Source organism: Polypterus senegalus, chromosome 2 (genome assembly GCF_016835505.1).
Source record: "Polypterus senegalus isolate Bchr_013 chromosome 2, ASM1683550v1, whole genome shotgun sequence".
Classification (NCBI taxonomy): Eukaryota; Metazoa; Chordata; class Cladistia; order Polypteriformes; family Polypteridae; genus Polypterus; species Polypterus senegalus.
The window spans coordinates 209,521,174-209,541,196 of record NC_053155.1 but is presented as its reverse complement, the minus strand read 5'-3'; the positions used below and the strand labels follow the sequence as shown (position 1 = coordinate 209,541,196).

Genomic DNA, 20,023 nt, shown 5'->3' with positions numbered 1-20,023 from the left:
TTTTGTTTTGTCCTATTGACTACAAATCACAAGTAGGTTGGTTGGTATACCTGTTTCTATGAGAAAAGTGTGACTCCCTTTCCACTTCTGCACAAACAGTGTGACTTTTCTTTTGAACCACTTAAAGAGCTATGAGGGTTTTTACTTGGTTTTCTTGTGAAACATGTCTTCCTCCCCTCACCAGAAGTGCAGTCTCACATCCTTCGTTTTTGGCGCATTGCACCTTTCTACTGCCTGACTTGCAGCTAGTAACTTTACAAGCTGTGACAGTTTAGATATTCCTTAGACTGGTCACCTAGTGCATATTCTCTACATTAAAAGATGTTCTCAATTCCTGTTTTTACCATAATAAGCTGAAAACTGGTTCTTGGTTTTTTAGGTTTGCATTTTACGATATTAAAATCTGTCCAACTCTTGCTATCCTTCTTTATGATAGCAGGGTTTCTGAGAAGTACTCAGACCGAACATCCTGCTTTAATTACCTTTCCATCTCCATCTATCCGTAAATACACTCATTTTCAAAGCCATTTAGCTCCATTCACAGTTAAGAGGGGATGGTACCTATCCTGCCAGGAATTGGCGAGAACCAATCCATTGCATCCATTATTGTGTCCATTCCAGTGGCGTAGCGTGGTTGACAGCCACCCGGGGCTTAGGAAAATTTCGCCGCCCCCTTATTTAGGTATTTCAATTTAAAAGACTAAAATATACAGTAGTTCTTTGCCGCCCCCTAAAAGTGCCGCCCAGGGCGGGCCGCCCCAGCCGCCCCCACTACGCTACGCCACTGGCCCATTCACACACAGAACAACACTTGCTCTCAGGCCACTTCTTCCTTGCCAGGTAAAATCACATACTCTCTTAACAGACAGGAACATTTTTACACATTCTAGCAAATTCTAATTTACACTGTAGAGATTTATTTGCTCTCTTGTTCACATCTAAGCCAATAAGAATGTTTTGAAGGCTACAACAGTTCACCCCCAAAGTCCACCTCTTAGTTCTTGGTAAAATTCCATCATGGAGCTAGCATCAGTCTTTTGAAGTTTATCGTTTTCACTAGTGGTAGGAAATACTTTTAGTTAGTTTTTCCATCGATACTAGCAGCACCACAACACCTCCAATCCCAGCTAGATAGTATTTTCACATATTCAGCTGCCATCAAAATGGAGTAAACCAGAGTCTTGTCTCATCTTTTAGGGCCAGCCTTTATAGAATGAGGTGTTCTAGAGACATTTACACTGCAGAAATGAGAACTGCATTGATATTCTCTGGCACCAACAGCTAGAAGCAGAACAAGAATTAATTAATTGCAAAATCAGTGTTAAATTTCTCTTTTCTGCTTGTTTTAGGTATTATTGCTAAGTATAGTTAATTTAATATCTGAACAATGCTATACTGCAAACAGTCCCTTCCACACATAATGATATGTGCCCATTAGATATAACCAATGTCTCCTACTACCTGTCTTAATGGTGATCTCCCCCTGACTCTTTCTTAGACATGTTTGGTGCCGTTGTGTCGTTCTTTGCTTATATAGTGAAGACAAATAACACAAGGGATTAGTTAATTCATGTCAAGTAGTAGTTCATTCACTCAACACCTGATATGGCATCAACTCTGCACCCCTAAATGACTTACTCAACTGAATTATACAACATTATTAAACAATCTTTAAGATAGTTCTACAAAATTACAAAAGTCTACTTTGTATTGATGAGGAACAAAATGATACAGCTAAGCAAATCCCAGGAAGTTAGAAATAACAAGTACATTGTTCTTCTATGAAAATGATGCTAATATGGATGGCAACACATTTGAAGAAGTTAGGCAACTGTATCTGAGGTTTAGTAAGTGATAAGAGGAATTGGTAGAAAACCAATAAGATGGTAACACTTCACGTTTTACTCAGCTATTTGAGTACTGAGAAAATATTAATAAAGCCTTCTGCTATACTGCATCTGGAAAATGTTAAGCACTAAAATGTAAACCCATACCAGCTGAAAAGAGAAGGAACAGTGCAGCGTGGGAAAGTGAAAGCAGTGAAGAGTTATAACTTGTCATCACAGGACCACAAGATGGCAGCCAAAAATCAACAGAGAAATATGCAGGGAGTGTAGCAGAGGGGGTATTGTAAATCCAAATTGCCATTACATTTAAACAAACACATATGCTTACACAGGGAATGGCAAGGTGGTGCAGTGGGTAATGTTGCTACTGCCTCATAGCTTAAGGCTGTGGGTCAGTTCTCAGCTGGGACCATTTCTGTTTTTGTTCTCATTTTATTTACATCAGTTTTCTTCTGATAATTTGGCTTCCTCTCACATCCAAAAACAAATACCCAGTGTGTGTAGGTGAATCCATCCTGTGAAAGACTGGCATCCATTCAGAATGTATGCCTTCTGCTGCTATAGTAGGCTCCAGCTGCAGATAAGACTATAATGGAAAATCTAGATGAATGTTTGAACAGTTCTTAAATAAGTCATTCTGCCCATCCATGCATCCCTTTCTAACCTTCTTATCTAATTCAGCATTGCAGAGATTCTGAACAAGATCTGCACTGGAGGAAACCAGTTTTGAATGGGGCATCAGTGATAAACTTTTTGTCTTTATCTCTATTCATATGTCTTTTCAAAAGATAGTTGTTTTTAAAAGCTTAACAGGGTAACAGATGTCAGGATGGCCGAGTAGTTTGCATGTTCTCTCCGTGTCTGTGTGGGTTTCCTCCAGGCGCTCCGGTTTCGTCCCACAGTCCAAAGACATGCAGGTTAGGTGGACTGGCGATTCTAAATTGGCCCTAGTGTATGCTTGGTGTGTGTTTGTGTGTGTCCTGCGGTGGGTTGGCACCCTGCCCGGGATTGGTTCCTGCCTTGTGCCCTGTGTTGGCTGGGATTGGCTCCTGCAGACCCCCGTGACCCTGTGTTTGGATTCAGCGGGTTGGATAATGGATGGATGGATGGGTAACAGATCTTAAATATGAAGATGCACGTGTTCCTCTTAAAATAGTTATTTTCTGTATAATTCACTGCCTCTGTCCACTTCCCTTTGCACCAGTTAGGAAACTTCCCTACAGAAACACAACTTCTGCTTCAGCCAGGAAAATGCATATGAATGTGTGAAATGACTTCACATTTAGTGTTTTTTTTTTTTTTTTTTAACAGATTTCTTTTTAACAGCTTCAGCCTCTACTAAAAACCAAGAATGATCTGAAATCAGTTAGCCATTATGACTCATGCTCATGCATTCTGGAGCTTCCGCTGTTATGAAGAAGGAGCAGATGAGTTTCTGGCTTTCTATTTTAAAGTCTTTCTAAGTTTACTTCTTGTCGAAATTGTATCAAATACAATTACATTGTAATTGATGTATTGGTCAACTAATTTTGAACCTTTTATGTATTTTTATTTATTTATTTTATCGGTATAGTGATTAGAGCTACATCCTCATAGTTCTAGTGTCCTAGGAAAGATTCCCAGTCCAGGCAGTCCCAGTATGGATACTGTATGTTTTCATAAAATAGAAACAATCTTAACAGCAAGGAAAATGGTAGTAGTCTTCCACAGATACTTTCCAGGAACAATGTTGTATTGTACTTGAGTTAAAAACAAAGGTCTCATAACAGAAAGAACCAAACAAAATGTGAAAAATTAGAAGAATGTGGTATGGCTTGGACTTGCATCTCTTCCAGGGTTGCTTCCTCCCATTCACCTAATGGTGCCAGGATCAGCTTCAACCTCCACAACCTTAAACTGAATTAAACCGTTTAAAGAATGAATTATCAAATATTTTTTTATAACCGTGATCGTATCCAAGTCCTGTCTTGTAGCCACTGTTACATGGGATAGACTTCACTTACATAAGAATCTATATTGTTGTAAGTGGGTTCCAAAAAAATGGAAAAATTTAGTTATAATTGGATAATTAAAATAACTGTTTATTACATTATCTATTTCTTGGTGTTCTGGGAAATTAAAACAAAACAGTGTAATCTTTGTTTTGTAAAGTAGAAATTTGTTTATAAAAAGTTCCTAATAAAGCATTCCCTCAACCACATTTCTCTACATAGTAAACTGGTATTGGTGCCAATGCATCAGCACTTAAGAGTCTTTAAAAATTCTTAATGAATAATAGCAAAGTGGAATAAAAAAAAGTCATTTTGCATTTTTTGTGAAACCACCAATTACGCATAGATAGTTAGAGCAAATCTGGTGAAAATAGTGCCAAGGAAAATTCATTGGACGGATATAAGGAATACCAACAAATTAATCTCTCCCCAATCACTGTCCCAGGTTTATTTGTTTATTTTAAACCTTATGAAACTGAAATTAAATAAACAGCTGGTGTCAGATTTATTTGTTCCCTTTATTAAACTTCTCTTGAGTCTCAAATTAAAAAAAACAACAACAACAAAAACTTCTTGTTTTTCTTATTATTTCTTATGCTGGAATAAAATGAAACCAGCATTTTTTTCTTTGGACATATGATTTTTACATCTGCAGTTTAGGAAGGGAACACATTTTCTTTTTCACTGGAGGCCATAATCGTGATAAAATAAATGCAGGTGTCATTCAAAATTTTGCCAAGAATCTGGGTGAGATTTTCTTTGAAGGGGTGAATATAATTTGTGTGCCATGTATTAGAAGGGGGGGGGGTAATTAACCTAACAAGTCAGATGAATGTTTAGAAACTGTCCCCATAAAATATGTGGCAAATTATACAAATTACTGTGACTGCATTTTAATTCCAACAGTTAATAATCCATCCATCCTTCCTTTTAACTTTAGACAGCTTGTTTCCACAGTTACTCTGGAGAGTAAGAAATATGGATTGCGATTCATAAGATTTTATTGAGGCAACACTGCCCCAAAATAATTTTGACCTGTTTTGTTTAGAATGATTTTGTCATTCTTTTGTCCATTTCAGCGTCTTTTGTGGGCTCCATTTTAAACGCAGTATAAAGACACAGTATCAGATTAACAGGTGACATAGTATGTGTGATTATGCCATGCAATAAATGGGTGTCATATCTGTGCTGCCTAATGTGTTGTACCTGTTAATGCTGTAATAAGTTTAAGCTCTCCACTACCCTGAACAGGACAATGTGAAAAGATTACAAATGTTCAGAATTTGTGTAGTTTGCATAATTATTTAATTGCATTTTAAATTCATTTTCTGAACATGTGATGGCTTCTGCACTTGCCACTTGTTTTTAAATTATATGTTTTAGGGCAACACAGCAGTGCTACCTGTAATCCTATGGATCCCTGGGTTAAGCGTCCAGTATATCTGCTGCCTGTGTAGAATTTGGACTTTCTAGATAAATGACTAAGGACTTGATGATAGATAGATAGATAGATAGATAGATAGATAGATAGATAGATAGATAGATTTGCATTAGAGCATTAGAAACATTTAGATGAAAACATGCCGTTTAGCCAGACCAACTTAACAAGCTTTCAACTGTGTCTCCATATTTTTCCTGTCTCTGGACTTGAAATTGTGTGATGTCTTCTGGAAAAGTAATTCATATCCATGATGCCTCATGTAGATTTAATCCACTGTCAAGTACTGAAGCATTAAAAGTAAATATATATATGAAAAAAATACATCTGATCTGAAGATGATGTTGTAATATAATAATAATAATAATAATAACAATAATAATAATAATAATAATGCATTTTATTTATATAGCACCTTTCCCATGCATGGGCGGAGTGGTGGCTCGGAGGCTAGGGATTTGCACTGGCGATCAGAAGGTTGCTGGTTCAAATTTCGTAAATGCCAGAAGTGACTGTACTTCATTGGGCCCTTGAGCTAGGTCCTTAACCAGAAATTGCTCCATCCTGGGTATGTCTTTAATCTGCATCCAGCCCTGCATGTCGGCCATCCAACCTACAGGCAAAACCTGGGGGTTGGTGGCAGACTTGGCACTCTGGCCACCATAAAAAAACTCACACTGGTTCCATTCCATCTAAAGTAGTGTGTTGCTGAGGTGTCACCTGTTGCATGGCTGTACTTGGGTCACAATCTGGGATCCTGAGATAGTTTGTCATGTGGCGAGTGTGGCAATGTGCTGTATCAGTGTGTGCTCCTAGCATCTCTCTCTCTCTGTCTCTCTTTCCCATGCCCAAGGTACGGTTTATTGTTGCCACCCATAATCTCAAGGAGCCTTGGTTTGAATTTTCTCCAAGTCACTGTTTTTGTTGAATTTGCATGTTCTCCCCATGTCTGTGCTGATGTTCTTTAAGCACTCTAGTTTTCTCCCACATCCCAAAGACCTGCATATTAATAAATTTGTCCCAGGTGTGTGTAAAACACACACATACATTAACAATATATTACTGATAGTATTATAGTATTATTACTATTAATATTCCTATTATCATTATTAGTAGTAGGAGTAATAGTAGTATTAGTAGTACTATATAACTTATCTTTTTCATTATCCTGCTTTCATTTCATTATTCACATACTCTACCTTAAAAGCACTTTATATTTGAGGCATTTTAGCATATTTTGCATAATAAATGACGGAAGTGTTTGAAAATTAAGACAGGATATTGTGTATATAAGCAGTTTATAATGGCAGGTGTTGCAGTAAAGCCATGAGGCCTTGTGGTTTTGAAGAAAAGGTTTATTGTTTATCAGAATCTAGATCAATTGTACCACTATGTGCATTTTCAGTTTAACAGTCTTTTGATTAAAGGGTCTAATTTTTTTCAACATAAGCTACAATGTGATAAAAATACAAAGGTGAAAAATGTAGTTTTGGGTGAGGAATTTAAAAGGCACAACCAAAACTGGATGATGAGGTGATAGAAGATGAAACATATCTGGGGAAAGATAAGACCTTTGCATAACACACTAGTATTATAACATATTGAATTAAATGCAATGTGACAAATTAATCTGTGTATTGTATTGGTTAATTTTCATCATTTATAGTAGACATATAAATAAACCACCAAAATCTATATCATTTGCTCTTTGGATTACATACAATTAAATAAAGATGAACACTTATTAAAGGCCATTCAGTGTCATTAAAGATTTTTGCCACCATAAGAGGACTTTGTTGGTGCAAATATCAATTATTCTGCCCTTTTCCTAGACTAATTTTTCAATTGCAGAGTAGTAGGATCCCTGCAACATTAGGAGTACCCAGTCCTGGGTGGGATGCCAGTCATATTCTGTGCGTTATCATTAATGCTAGCACAATTTAAGAATGATCACTCAGCCTAACCTGCATGTATTTGGGACTGGGGAGAAACCGAGGCACGTGAAGAAGAATATATACAGTGACATGGAAACTTCACACAGACAGTGAATGACAGGCAGGGAATGAATCTGGGGGCAAAAGAAAGAGGCAGGAGTGGTGATCAATGTGCTACCATGCCTTGCTCACCTTACATATATACTTCAAAAATATATTTACTTTTATTAGTACAGCCTCTATAACTCTGAAGTAGATCCAACAAACCTGAAGGGGATATAGCACTTTTCAAAATGGATGAACGGAATGATGTATATTAATTTTTAGAAATATAGCACTTCACCATACAGCTAGCTTATTCAAAATTATATGTGGGATATGAATTACTTCATTAGATGAGTAACTGATCTGTCTATCTATCTATTACTCATAGAATACTTATGAACAATAATATTTTCCAGTCTGCTGATAAAGAAAAAATAACATCTCTCTATTATAAAAAAAAATCTTGGCAGGAAAACAAGACGTGATCTTCTCAGAAGACAATTTGACGTCCTGCGAGAGGCACTTTAACGTCCTTCGAGACAAGGTAGTGAGACAGAAGGACAGCTGCTGTACAGGCTTTTAAATAATAAACATGCAGCGCGACAAGCAGAACACGCACCTCGGCAGCAGAAGCACAAAACCAGCAGCTGATCTGTCCGCATCTCCTTAGCGTGCGTTCAGCCCCCCCTTTCACAATGTGAGTGGGAGAGGCGCGAAGTGGCAGGAGCGCAGCGCACCTCCAGGGGGGTTGAGAGAAGCGATCGAGACCTGATCATCTCGGAGAGACACTTGGATGACACGTGAGACTAGACATTACAACCTTAGGAAGCAAAACCCATGAGATGGTGACTTTTGCACGTCACGCCCTACTTACAAAAAATTTCAAACAATTTCACGGATATCTAACCTAGAAGTTGTTGGAATGCTTTTGGCAGACACACTTCATGTGCTCCCAGCTATTAAAACAATGACAAGTGACGAGCAGAACATGCAGCTCGACAGCAGCAGCTACAACAAGCCAGCAGGTGATCCGAGTGCATCTTCTTAGCATGCATGCAGTCCCACCCAATCTTCACAACGCGAGCAGCAGAGACGCGAAGTGGCAAAAGGACAGCTGCTGTACAGGCTTTTAATGATCGACGCAAAGCGCAACAAGCAGAACATACAGCTCACCAGCAGCAGCAGCAAAACAGCAGCTGATCCGACAGCATCTCCTTAGCGTGCGTTCAGGCCCCCCTTCACAACGCGAGCAGTGTTATAAGTCCCGTGAGAAAGAGATTTAACCACGCCCGGGACAGGAGATAAAGGACAAATATTGTTTTCACAAAAGTTTTAAAGTAAAAGAGATTACATAAAAATAAAAAATATAAAGTTTAAAATGAAATCATCCCCAAGTACTTTACAACTGCTGCATGAGTTGTTAACCTAATATGTAAAGCTGAATGTGTACTGTATATGTATATTGATCCAGCATGTAAATCCACACCATTGAATCAATATCTGCCAAATTTTCCACAGATTCCCACTCTGGCAACCAATAGGTATTCTAACTAGCAACATAGAGGAGGTGACTTGCTCTAGATATCAAACTGTTGTGAGCCTTCTGGTCCAGTTCCTTAGTGCCTGGGCTGTAATCATTGTTAATGGCAGTCTTTTCTATTACAGACCAGTCCATTGTAGGTAATATTATAAAATAAAAGAAGGTCATTATAATTCATAGACTTCTTCAGACACTAGTATTTAGGGCATAATGTAGAAGCACACTTTTTCTTTAAAATAAATATAACAGCAATTAATGAGGATGCCTTCCAGGTTGTAAAGGCGTTGTCCAGTAACAAACAATGAAAATTAGTTGAACATATGCAAAAGAGTATGAAAGTATTGCAAGGGCGTGAAAAATCTTCAATTGCTCCAGCAGTTCAGGTCATATGTTTTGGAATAATTCAAAAATATCCTGCAGCTTCATCATAAACAGATAAATTATAATAAGATGGGAAGCAATTTTTTATGTAATAATTTAGTAGAAGTTTTCCTTCTTAATATTAGTGTGTTCGTAAATAAATGCAACTTTGTTTGCATTGTGTGATACACAGAGTAAACTCCCTTATCCACACAGTCCTTCTCTAACACCAATTATTCTGGGCACAACATATTTTAAGCAAAATATAAATTTTAGTCACTGTAATCTTTATTATTTCTAAGTATGGTATAGTGGTTAATGATGCTGTCTCGCATCTCCAGAGACCTAGATTCGATTCCAAACCATGTCTTTTTCTATATGGAGTTTGCACATTCTTTTCACATCCATAATAGAGAGTGGTATGATGGTGTAGTGGTTTATACTGCAGCCTCAAAACACCCAGGCCTGGGTTTGATTCATGGCATTGGCACTGTCTGTCTGGAATTTGCATGTTTTTTCCATCAGTTGTTCATTAGTTTTCCTCCAGCATCCCAAATATATGTATGTTAGGTCAAACTGGTTACTCTAGTTTAACGTTGTGTGAGTATGTGTTTGTATGAGCGCATCCCGCGATGGAATGGCACACCCATCTAGGGTTATACAGAACCAACCTCTGTCTTATGCTGCTATGATGAATACCAGCTACCCTGCTCTTGAGTGCAGGTTATTAATAAATGGGAAAGAAAATGAATTGACAGAAATCAGTATAACACCTAGTTTCTGACTAATAAGACTTTGCCTCTTATCTGCATGTCTAGAGTTTACACATTTCATCATCTAACTAGTTTAATCCATATCAGTTGTTGACTATCCCCTCAGCACTGGGCAAAAGGCAGAAACCAGTCTAGATTTTTGTTTAAAAAAAAGCAAAATGATACCTTGTTGAGCCAGAACAGAAACAGTATGGCTTAGTGATATAGAAATATAACTAAAAGTCAACAAAGCGCATTTATTGAAGTTAACATCCACTCATCTATTAACTGAATTATTTTAATTGCAAAGTCTTAAATATAAAGCACAACAAGAATGGGCTGCCATATCCTGGATAAAACCCAAACTGTGTATGCAAGCCTAGTAGAAAGCCATTGTGGATTAAAATTAAAAAGCATCCCCAGAGTGACTGTTTTCAGCATTACCACTTCTACCAACGACTCTGAGTTTCACAAGCACACCACTAGCTTCCTGTTACATTTAGTCCCTTCACTGAGAGCTCAGGTGCTGTGCTGTGCTGCTTTAGCAAATTAAAAGGCAGACAAAGACCACCATGAAGCTCCATGTCACAGAATCCCAGGTGTCCTAAATTACCTATATAAAAAATGATCAGTTACCTTTAGAATGCTTCTCAGGCTCAGCCTTGGGTGAATACTCGTCAAAGAGGCACTCCCTCTCCCAGCTCAGCGGCAACTAGTAGTCTTAAAAAAAAATCAGAAATAAAAAGGAAGGAAGTGGCAAGTGACACATCGTTTGCTAGAGGTTTTTGTCTTTATAAGGTAATGCGCATTGCACTGTAGGTAGTTTTACTTCACTTTCCAAACTAATTCAAATCAAGAAGGAGATCTTCTACCTTGAATTTTAAAACATAGAGTTTGAAAGAGCCTGTGACACTGGCTCCACAGTTGCTGTATGTAACATACAAAGAACAAACAAAACCACTGAAGCAATATGTATGTCAAAGTGATTTCATCAATTAGGTTAAATTATGAAATATCTATAGTGGAGATGGAAGAAGAAGAATTTCTATACTGCCCACCTACCTGATTGTTTGGCCAGATTGCCTCTTTATCCCTAGTAAAATAGTCTTTCTGTTGCCTCTCTGTCTATCATAAATGGCTGCCTTACCCCTCCCAACTCTCATCTCAATGCCTTGCTCTTGGTTCAGTAAACTTTGTTGAAATGCTGTTTATTCCCAAAGTGTCGGGCCACCCTTGGTCATGAATACCCTATAAAATCCTGGAACCATCTATCACCCCTGGGCACTACCCCACAAACCTGTAGTTGGAGGACACTGATTTAAGATTACAGGAGTAATCTAGATAGATGTTTTGCTAGAAGATTATCCTCTACTTCCCTGCTACATCTCTCTTTTGTTTAGTCCTTGACGCTGTGAACTAATCTGTGCCCCCTGGTATAGAACAACCTGTAACATAACCAGCGGGGTAAAAATAAAGGGGTTATCAATATTGTGGCAATGTTCAACACTTTGGACTTTCAGCAGACTAAAACAAAATAAAAAAATGATATATTTTAAAATACATAAACCAGTTTCCTGAATTTCTTATTCTAATACAAGGTAGTAAAGGGCCGGAACCAATCCTATTGTTAGAAAAAGCAAGCAAGAAGCCATCCCTGGACAAAGCATATTTATACATCACATTTATACATCCACTACCATCCATCCATTATCCAACCGGCTATATCCTAACTACAGGATCACAGGGGTCTGCTGGAGCCAATCCCAGCCAACACAGGGCGCAAGGCAGGAAACAAACCCAGCAGGGTACCAGCCCACCGCAGGGCACACACACACACACTCCCACACACCAAGCACACACTAGGGACAATTTAGGATCGCCAATGCACCTACCCTGCATGTCTTTGGACTGGACATCCACCACCATTTATGCTAATTTGTCCTCACCAATCAACATGCATATTTTTTTGCACTTAAGACAAATTATTTGTCTATTTCTTTCCAAATCCAGTGTGGAGTTGTGGAAGCTGGGGCCTATTTCTGCAGCATCAGGTACAAGGCAGGAAAAACTATGGGAAAGTAACAAGCCCTGTCAAAGGCCAACTTTTGACATTTAGCCATGCACATGTTTGGGATATGGGGGAAACACTAGTATATGAACTAATACACATACTGACATAAGAAAAAACTCAACATAGGTTGGCCTACTCCAGGATTTAAAGCACTGTGACACCATGCCATGTGCTAAAAAATAACAGCACAAATCCAAATTCAGCTTAAGCTGATTCGGATTTATATTGTATTTCAGCCAGGGTTCCTTATCTGGCTGAGGTTCAAATCCTTGTTTAATGCCCTTTATATTTATTTTGAATTATTTATTTATGTATGTTAATGTTACTTTTGCTAATTATTTTCTTAATAACTGATGAATGTGATATGTTTATTTTGATTTATAGGTGGTTCCCAAAGAGGTTGGGCCATCTGCCCATCACCACAAGCCCTTTAAAGATGGGAGTAATCCACAGTTCCTTGTGGTTAATTTTGAATACACTCGTGGTGTGGTGAGTTCTCTTGTGTTTTTGTGATTTTTTCTGGGTTTTTGAACTTATGCTCTGTTTTTGTCTTCTGACTTTGTTTGGTATTGTATTGCCTTATTGCTTCGGCAACTCAATTACCTTTCGTGCTCAAATGAGCTTCTTTGTGCCCCAGGGCATTTTTGGAAAAATAAATATTTTATAAATATCATGAGCCTGCCTTTGTTACTAGTTGGGTTTGCCAGTTTCCCCCTCTAGTGAGTACTTTGGAAGTTATTGGGACTTTGTGCTGAATTGATAACAATTTACAGGCACTAGAGTCTATCCCAGGAGTATCATGAGCAAGACAAGAAGTAATGCCGGATGGGTGACCAGTCCATTGCAAGATCCACTCAAACAAACATCCACATTTACATGGGGCCAGTTTAGAAATACTAATTAACTGTTATACGCACACTTCTTTAGAATGTGTGAAGAAACCCGGAACATCCACAGAAAATCCTATAGACATGAAAACTTCAAATCCAGCAGTGATAACATTAGTGCCACTGTGTTACCTGTGTCCTATTGCCATTAAACAGGTGATAAATGGGAGAGAGAGAGAATGAGGTCAAAAAATAAAACAAGTGTCTTAAAGTCTGAAAGAGAAAGAAAACTAATTCCTTAAGCCCAGAAGGTAAACCAGAAACCCAAGTCTCATATAATCATACAGAAAGTCCAAACTCCATAAATTGATTTTAAAATAACTGATGCATAAGATGGTTTTTAAGAATAACTTATGGTAGCACACCATCTTATTATAGGTGGGGAACAATGATGTAATCCATCACATGTCATGTGACTAGCAATGGGCACTATGACTAAACAATATAGCCAAAAACATTGATGATAACAAGACAAAAGTGGAAGAAAGACACAAGGCTAGAGAAAACAAAAATCTACCGGTGTATATATAACAAACTCCCTAAATAATCCTAATCATCACTATGCCCGTCACATCTATACTTTTGTTATCATTTGCTCTTCAGGGCCACTGTAGAAATACAAGAATATTAAAAAACACAACCAATTTATGAGTTTAAAGAGCTATACTGTTCTAAAATAATAATCATTTAGGCCAGTTCACTTTTAAGGGACTTTGTAGATGCATAGCTGGTAGTAGTTACAGTATACTAAAGTTTGTAAAGTGACACTTTAAATCTCACTAAATTAATAATTGTGCTAAACTTGCTCATCAGCTTACTCACTTAAAGCCTTGTTAAAAGTATCAGACAGCAAATTAAGCTGACTCAGACACAGTCAACTTTTACCTCTGTAGCATTAGCGTTTATCTAATATACAATAACTGCCAGGTGCATATTTATCTAACCTACTGTATGTATTTAAAAATTATGAGTTAATTTATTAGCCATGAACAAGGCTTCAGTTGTGACCCACAACTTATTGTGTCTATGTTTTAATGTATAGTTATTAGATGGCAGAAAATCAGTATAATTAAATAATGCAGAGATTCCTACACCAAATGCTCTATACAGTACAAAATGGCACAAATAAATAGGTGGTTTGGATTCATTTTTGTCTTCATGATGTTGCAACGTAGAACAAGCCATGCAATTGGCAAGCGCTGTCATATTTAAAGGAAGGACTCGTCCACCCGACTTTTAGGGATTTCCTTATGCTTCATCTCTGCATTTTGATTTTATGTTTATTGTTTTGGCTGTTGTTGAATATTAATTCTTATAAAATTTTCTCTTTTGTAATCTTTACCTTTTTCTATAATAATCATTCATTTGTATGTAATTTATTAGTTAACTATTTGCTAACTTTTTTTTTTTAATGATTAACTGTCAATGCTTACCACACGTACTGTATGCTTTAAAACTTGAGGCAGGGGTGGGTAAGGGCTTACTAATTGGCATACTGTCATTAGGGCAGTCACTTGAATTCCCTTTATAAGGCCTTCCTAAACTCCAGTGTAGTAAAAGGAAGATTCAACACTCATTTCTCTAATGACATTTCTGGGCCATTTGTATTAACATTACACAAAGTTCAATGACGACCTATGAAATATTAGACACTGAAAGCAGTTGATAGACCCTGCTCATAAACGTGGCGATGTAAAAGACATGTAAATGAGCTGTGATGTGATGTATTTTTGTAGTCCATAGCATCGAAAAGTAAAACAGAAGTAAAAAAGATACAACAAATGCGAACAGTCAGAATGTACAGTACCATACAACAGCTTTAATAAAATCTGTACAGGATACCTCACTCACCGTAGTGTTCAAGCTCTTCTTATAAATATTCTCCTTTTAAACTTTATCATTATTGTCACTCCTGTTATTAATGTAATTATTAACCCCTGTGTTTTTTTTTTTGAGATCACCTTTACTTTTACATTGAATGGGGTCCCAAAGCCCCCAATGCTGTATTTGTAAAATGAATAATACTATCAATAATTCCAAAACAAGTCTTGTTTTTTCTTATCGTTTTTTTTTCTTTCTTTGGACTAAATTAAATCCAGTACAGGGAAAATGAAGCCTTAAAACACTATTTTACCACAAGACAGGCATGCGCATTTGTAGAAGGAGATGAAATCCTTAAATGAACACAGAATGTTATTATTACATCAAGTAATGAAATTATTAATTTGTTATGAGGGTTATATTTTATGGAGCTCAAAATTAACAAGTTTGCCACTAAGAAAAGACGCCCTCACAGTCAGTAAACTTGACATGTCACATTCCCTTATCTTACCTTTTTGTACTCTGCACATGGGCCAATCTATGACGGGAGAGTTACCTACGTAATTAAGAATCTGAATGCATCTTATATATTTACAACTTAAATTGGCAAATGATTTTCAGAGGTACTATGGAAGGATCACATAAGAGATCTCATGCGTGGAATCATTTCGTCTTAGAATCACCACAAAAAGTGTAGTGAAAAATTTATAATCCATCATCTGCTCTTCATCCATTGAAGTCTAGAATTCTGCTATTGTAAATGGACGATAAGAATGTCTCTGTATCAGATGAAACTGAATCCATCCTAGTGTTGGCTTTACTCACTCTTCTGGGCCCAAGATCTGGGAATCTCAAATAAATCAGAGAGGCTAAGTGATACCTCCCCGATGATGTTCTACATTATACACATGACAGTCCAAAGTAAACATTGGTTATATTCAGTCATTACTATCTGTATGTGATAATTATTGTATATTTAAAGTGCAATTGGAATAAAAACATGTGTTGCATTACCAATTACAACTAACATTGAAACAGAAACAATTCCATCAACATAAGCCTCATTAACAGCAGCAGCAGCCTCCACTACTAATACCTCTGTGGTGAAAAGAAAACTCAGCAATTCATACAGAGATTGACACTAAGATCTACCTTAGTACTTGTACAAAAGGGCAGCTGGATATCCACTGTAAGCCATTTGTTAGTTAGGTTATATTAAATTTATAGAAGTATTTTCTTAGTTAAAATGCATGCCAACATATTAGCGCATAGTAAATGAGAAGTTCTATCATAGCCCCCCACAAGCCAAATTACAAATGGAATATTCTAATTATTTCTTATGTCCCTAGGTGAAGCCTATGTAGGTTTGCCATTGAGAAATAACACAACCTTTAAGTACAGAAAGTAACTGAAATTTAACACAAGAAAGATAAGATGATAATGAAACAGAGAAGAAACCTTTTTTCCTTTTTATTCTTTCTGTGTAATAACCTTTTTCTTTTGTTACATATTTGACTCATGCCAGATCCTACCTTGCCAACTCAGGATCTGCTCGATTTTGGGAACCTGGAAAAGACATAGCTACATCGACATCTTTCTACAGATACGGTTGGTGACCAGTAAAAACACCTTAACTACAACACAGCACAATAAACTGTTTTCTTAAATAAAATAATTGATCTTTTTTCATAACCCATCTTCAAGCACAACACATTACACATATTTACATTAGCTATAAACTAATCAATAATGACAATAATAAGAGCAGTGACAATGATGACAACTGGCAAAATTGTTGAGATTGGACCAAGTACAATGATATTGAGGGGTTGTGATTCGTATTACTAAAGCACTTTTTGCAGCATTATGCATTCTCCTGGTTGCAATTTCTAATAAGTAAAATTCAATTTTATTTCTCTGGTGAAATTACTTCAAATGTATTGATGATCCACAAAAGTTGTTTCGCCTATCACTGCTCTGTTGAATTTTCGGAATCCAGTGGTAACATACACAGTTAGTAATAAATGTGAAGCAAAGTTTTGAAACTCTGGGGTGACGTGTAGTTAAAACAAAACACACATAAACAGTTCATATAAAGCTCAATGAATAAAGTTTAGAAACCCTGAATTGACATGCACATTTTAAACAAAATGCGATATAGGTTTCAAAACTCAGGGGTTTTGAAACTCTGTCAATGTAGTTCAATGATAAAGTGAGAAAAAACAGTCCTTATTATTATTGCTGATTGGTCATCATTACTGAAGATGTTGTCTGATACTGAATATTAAAACTTTAAAGAAACATACAAACAGTTTCACTGCAAAATGTGTTAAGCTTCATATTTAAAGTTTTTGGAACAACTGGTGTTAAAAGATTGCTGATCAAAACTTCCATACCACAGTGAAGATACACGATATTTTATAAAAACAGTAAATAAGTTAATGTCCATTATGTTTAAGGGTACGTTTTTGTTTCATAAATGTAACTTCCAGCATGACAGTGTGAATTGTCATGGTAAAAGAGTCAGACAAGTGCTTTACTTACTTTTATTGAGTTATCACGTGTTGTTAAGCATTGTTTAAGGAGGTGTTAAGTATAAGGCCATGAGTATGGCTTATTTCATTCTTAACTCTATTTAGACTTTATGCAGAAATGCATACATGTGATATTGAGATTATTGTCTTGGAGATTATATACCAAAACTCTATTTCTTGTATTATTTATTGGTTTTCACTAGTCATTTATCATTAGTCATGTCTGCTGATTTACTGAGAACTTGTCCCATATGCTTAATACAAAGACATTTAATGCAGAGCTGTTATTGAATTGACCATAACAGTGATTTTCATAACAGGACTTTTCCTTTTCCATTATTTTCCATTCGTGTATTTACATTTACAATGAGAAGACAAAGGCAGCAAACTGACATAGTGACTTATGGTGCTGTGTCGAAGCTGCACAGCTCCAAAGTGTTGGTTAAGTTGACTGAAATTCTGATGTTTTCTAATGTGAGTTAGTATAAATGTGTGCATGAGATTACTCTTTGGTGAGCTGAGACTTGGCAGGATTCTCGATGACTTGCACCTAAAGCTGATAGGATAAACTGCAGTCACACAGGGTGTTGGTACAATGAAATAATTGCCAATGAAGCGCTATAGTTTAATAGTAGGCTGCAATGTCTTATGTACAGTAAGTGAAAATATTTTATTAAAATATATATTTAAAACAAATAACATAACTATCAAACTGCATTTTGGAAAAAATAAAGCAAATCAATAATAATTTATTTTCTAGGTTATATAACATGTGGAGGCAAAAATGTGTATAAGCAGTAATAAATGATATTAACTTCTTTCTGCCAAGTTAAATAAATATATAGTAAAGTAAACTCATCAGCTTCATTCTGCCCATATAATTATATAAATATATCTGTAGTTCAAGTGCCTTCCACTATTATTGGCACCCCTTGTAAAAATTAATAAGAATGATTATAAAACAATCACTGTTTGCTGAAGAACCATCATCTTGCACTGAAAAAACAAGAAAACATCTGACTTTTAATTGAAATACGTTCATTCAAAGAAAAACAAAACCTTCATCAAGAAATAAATATTTTTAACAAAAACACGTGACACAATTGTTGGCACCCTTGGAAATTAATGTGAAACAATGCAACTGATGCATGTTTCCCATTTAAATTGGACGTTATTAAGTCGATTGGGGTGTTTAGGAGTACAGAACCAAATTTCCTTAGCCAACAACAACCCAGGGAATGGCTATAAAAAATAGCTACTTGCCTGAAAATGCCCATTTACTGCAGTTAGAGCAATGATAAAAAAAAGTGGCCATCAAATGGAATTGTGACAAACTTGCCTGGAAGAGGACCCAGGTTTATTTTACTCCCATGTACAGTGCGAAGAATGGTAAGAGAGGCAATTGCAAGAAAAAGTAAAATCCTGGGGTTATCAAGTCTCCAGAACCACCATCAGATGGCATCTTCATTACAGATTATTATTTGGAAGGTATGCCAGAAAGAAGCCTTTTCTGCCAGTTATCCGCAAATGTAAATGCCTGGAGTTTGTAAAATGTTACTACAACTTTGACTTGGAACTGTGTTCTATGGTCTGATGAAACAAAAATGTTACTTTTTGACAATAAACACACAAAGTGGGTTTGGTGTAAAAAGAAGGATGGCTATAATGAAAAGAATCTTGTCCCAACTGTGAAAAATGGTGGAAGTTCTGCAATGTTGTGGGACTGTTTATCCTCCAAAGGCCCTGGAAACATTGTTAGGGTACATGGCATCATGGATTCCATGAAATATCAGGAGATTTAAAATCAGAACCTGGCTGCCTCCACCAGGAAACTAAAACTGGGTCATATTTGGATCTTCCAGCAGGATGTCCAAATCACCCTGCAATGGTTAACTGACCACAAAATCAATGTTCTGCCATGGCCATCTCAATCCCCTGACCTGAACCCTACTGAAAACGTGTGGAGTGAGCTGAGGAGGAGAGTACACAGGAGAGGACCTAGGACCCTGGATGATCTGGAGAGATTACCTCAGATGCCAAGCTCTGTATTCTTCAACCTTGTAAAAGGTTACAAGAGAAGATTCTGTGCTGTTATATTGGTAAATAGAGGTTGTACAGAGTATTAAATGCAGGGGTGCCAAAAATATGCTGTTATTAAAAATATTTATTTTTTTGATGACAGTTTTGTTTTTCTTTGGATGAACTTGTTTCAGTTAAAAGTCAGATATTTCTCATTTTTTTAGTGCAAGATGATGGTTCATCAGCAAACTGTGATTGTTGTCTAACCCTTCTTACTAATTTTTACAAGGGGTGCCAAAAATAGTGGAGGGCACTGTATATATAGATATATAAATATATATATATATCTAGTAATGTAAAGGACTGTATCAGAGAAGAGGCAAGAATACATATCTAAATGCAACAATGCACACAAATATTTTCTTTTTAAAAATAACATTAGTGCAAGTACAGGTTAACATAACTAAGCCGGCCCATTTATTAGTTTGTTTATTTGATGGACCTCTCTTGAAGTGACATTACCAGTGCAGCACACCTTAGCATAGAAAATCGCAATGACCATCACAGAGTTGTAGAAGATGTGAAAGATGTCATTTTACATATTAAAAGAACACAGTCTCCTAAGATAAAAGAGCCTGCTCTGTCCTTTCTTATATAGTTCCTCTGTGTTCTTGAGATCAGTCCAACCTGTCATTGATGTGGACCCACAATTATTTGTAGAAGTGCACCACCTCTACATCCATTCCCTGAATTGTGACTGGAAATAGAGGCACTTTGGTGTGGT

At 36.7% G+C, this 20,023-nt stretch overlaps 1 protein-coding gene across 1 annotated transcript in view; it reads right to left on the bottom strand.

The window, feature by feature from the left end:
* lcp1 (lymphocyte cytosolic protein 1 (L-plastin)) overlaps positions 1 to 20,023 on the bottom strand; it is a 79,812-nt gene that overhangs the window by 34,086 nt on the left and 25,703 nt on the right. The window contains 1 exon segment of the mRNA XM_039745257.1: positions 10,544 to 10,627. The gene's annotated coding sequence lies outside the window, so the exon portion shown is untranslated.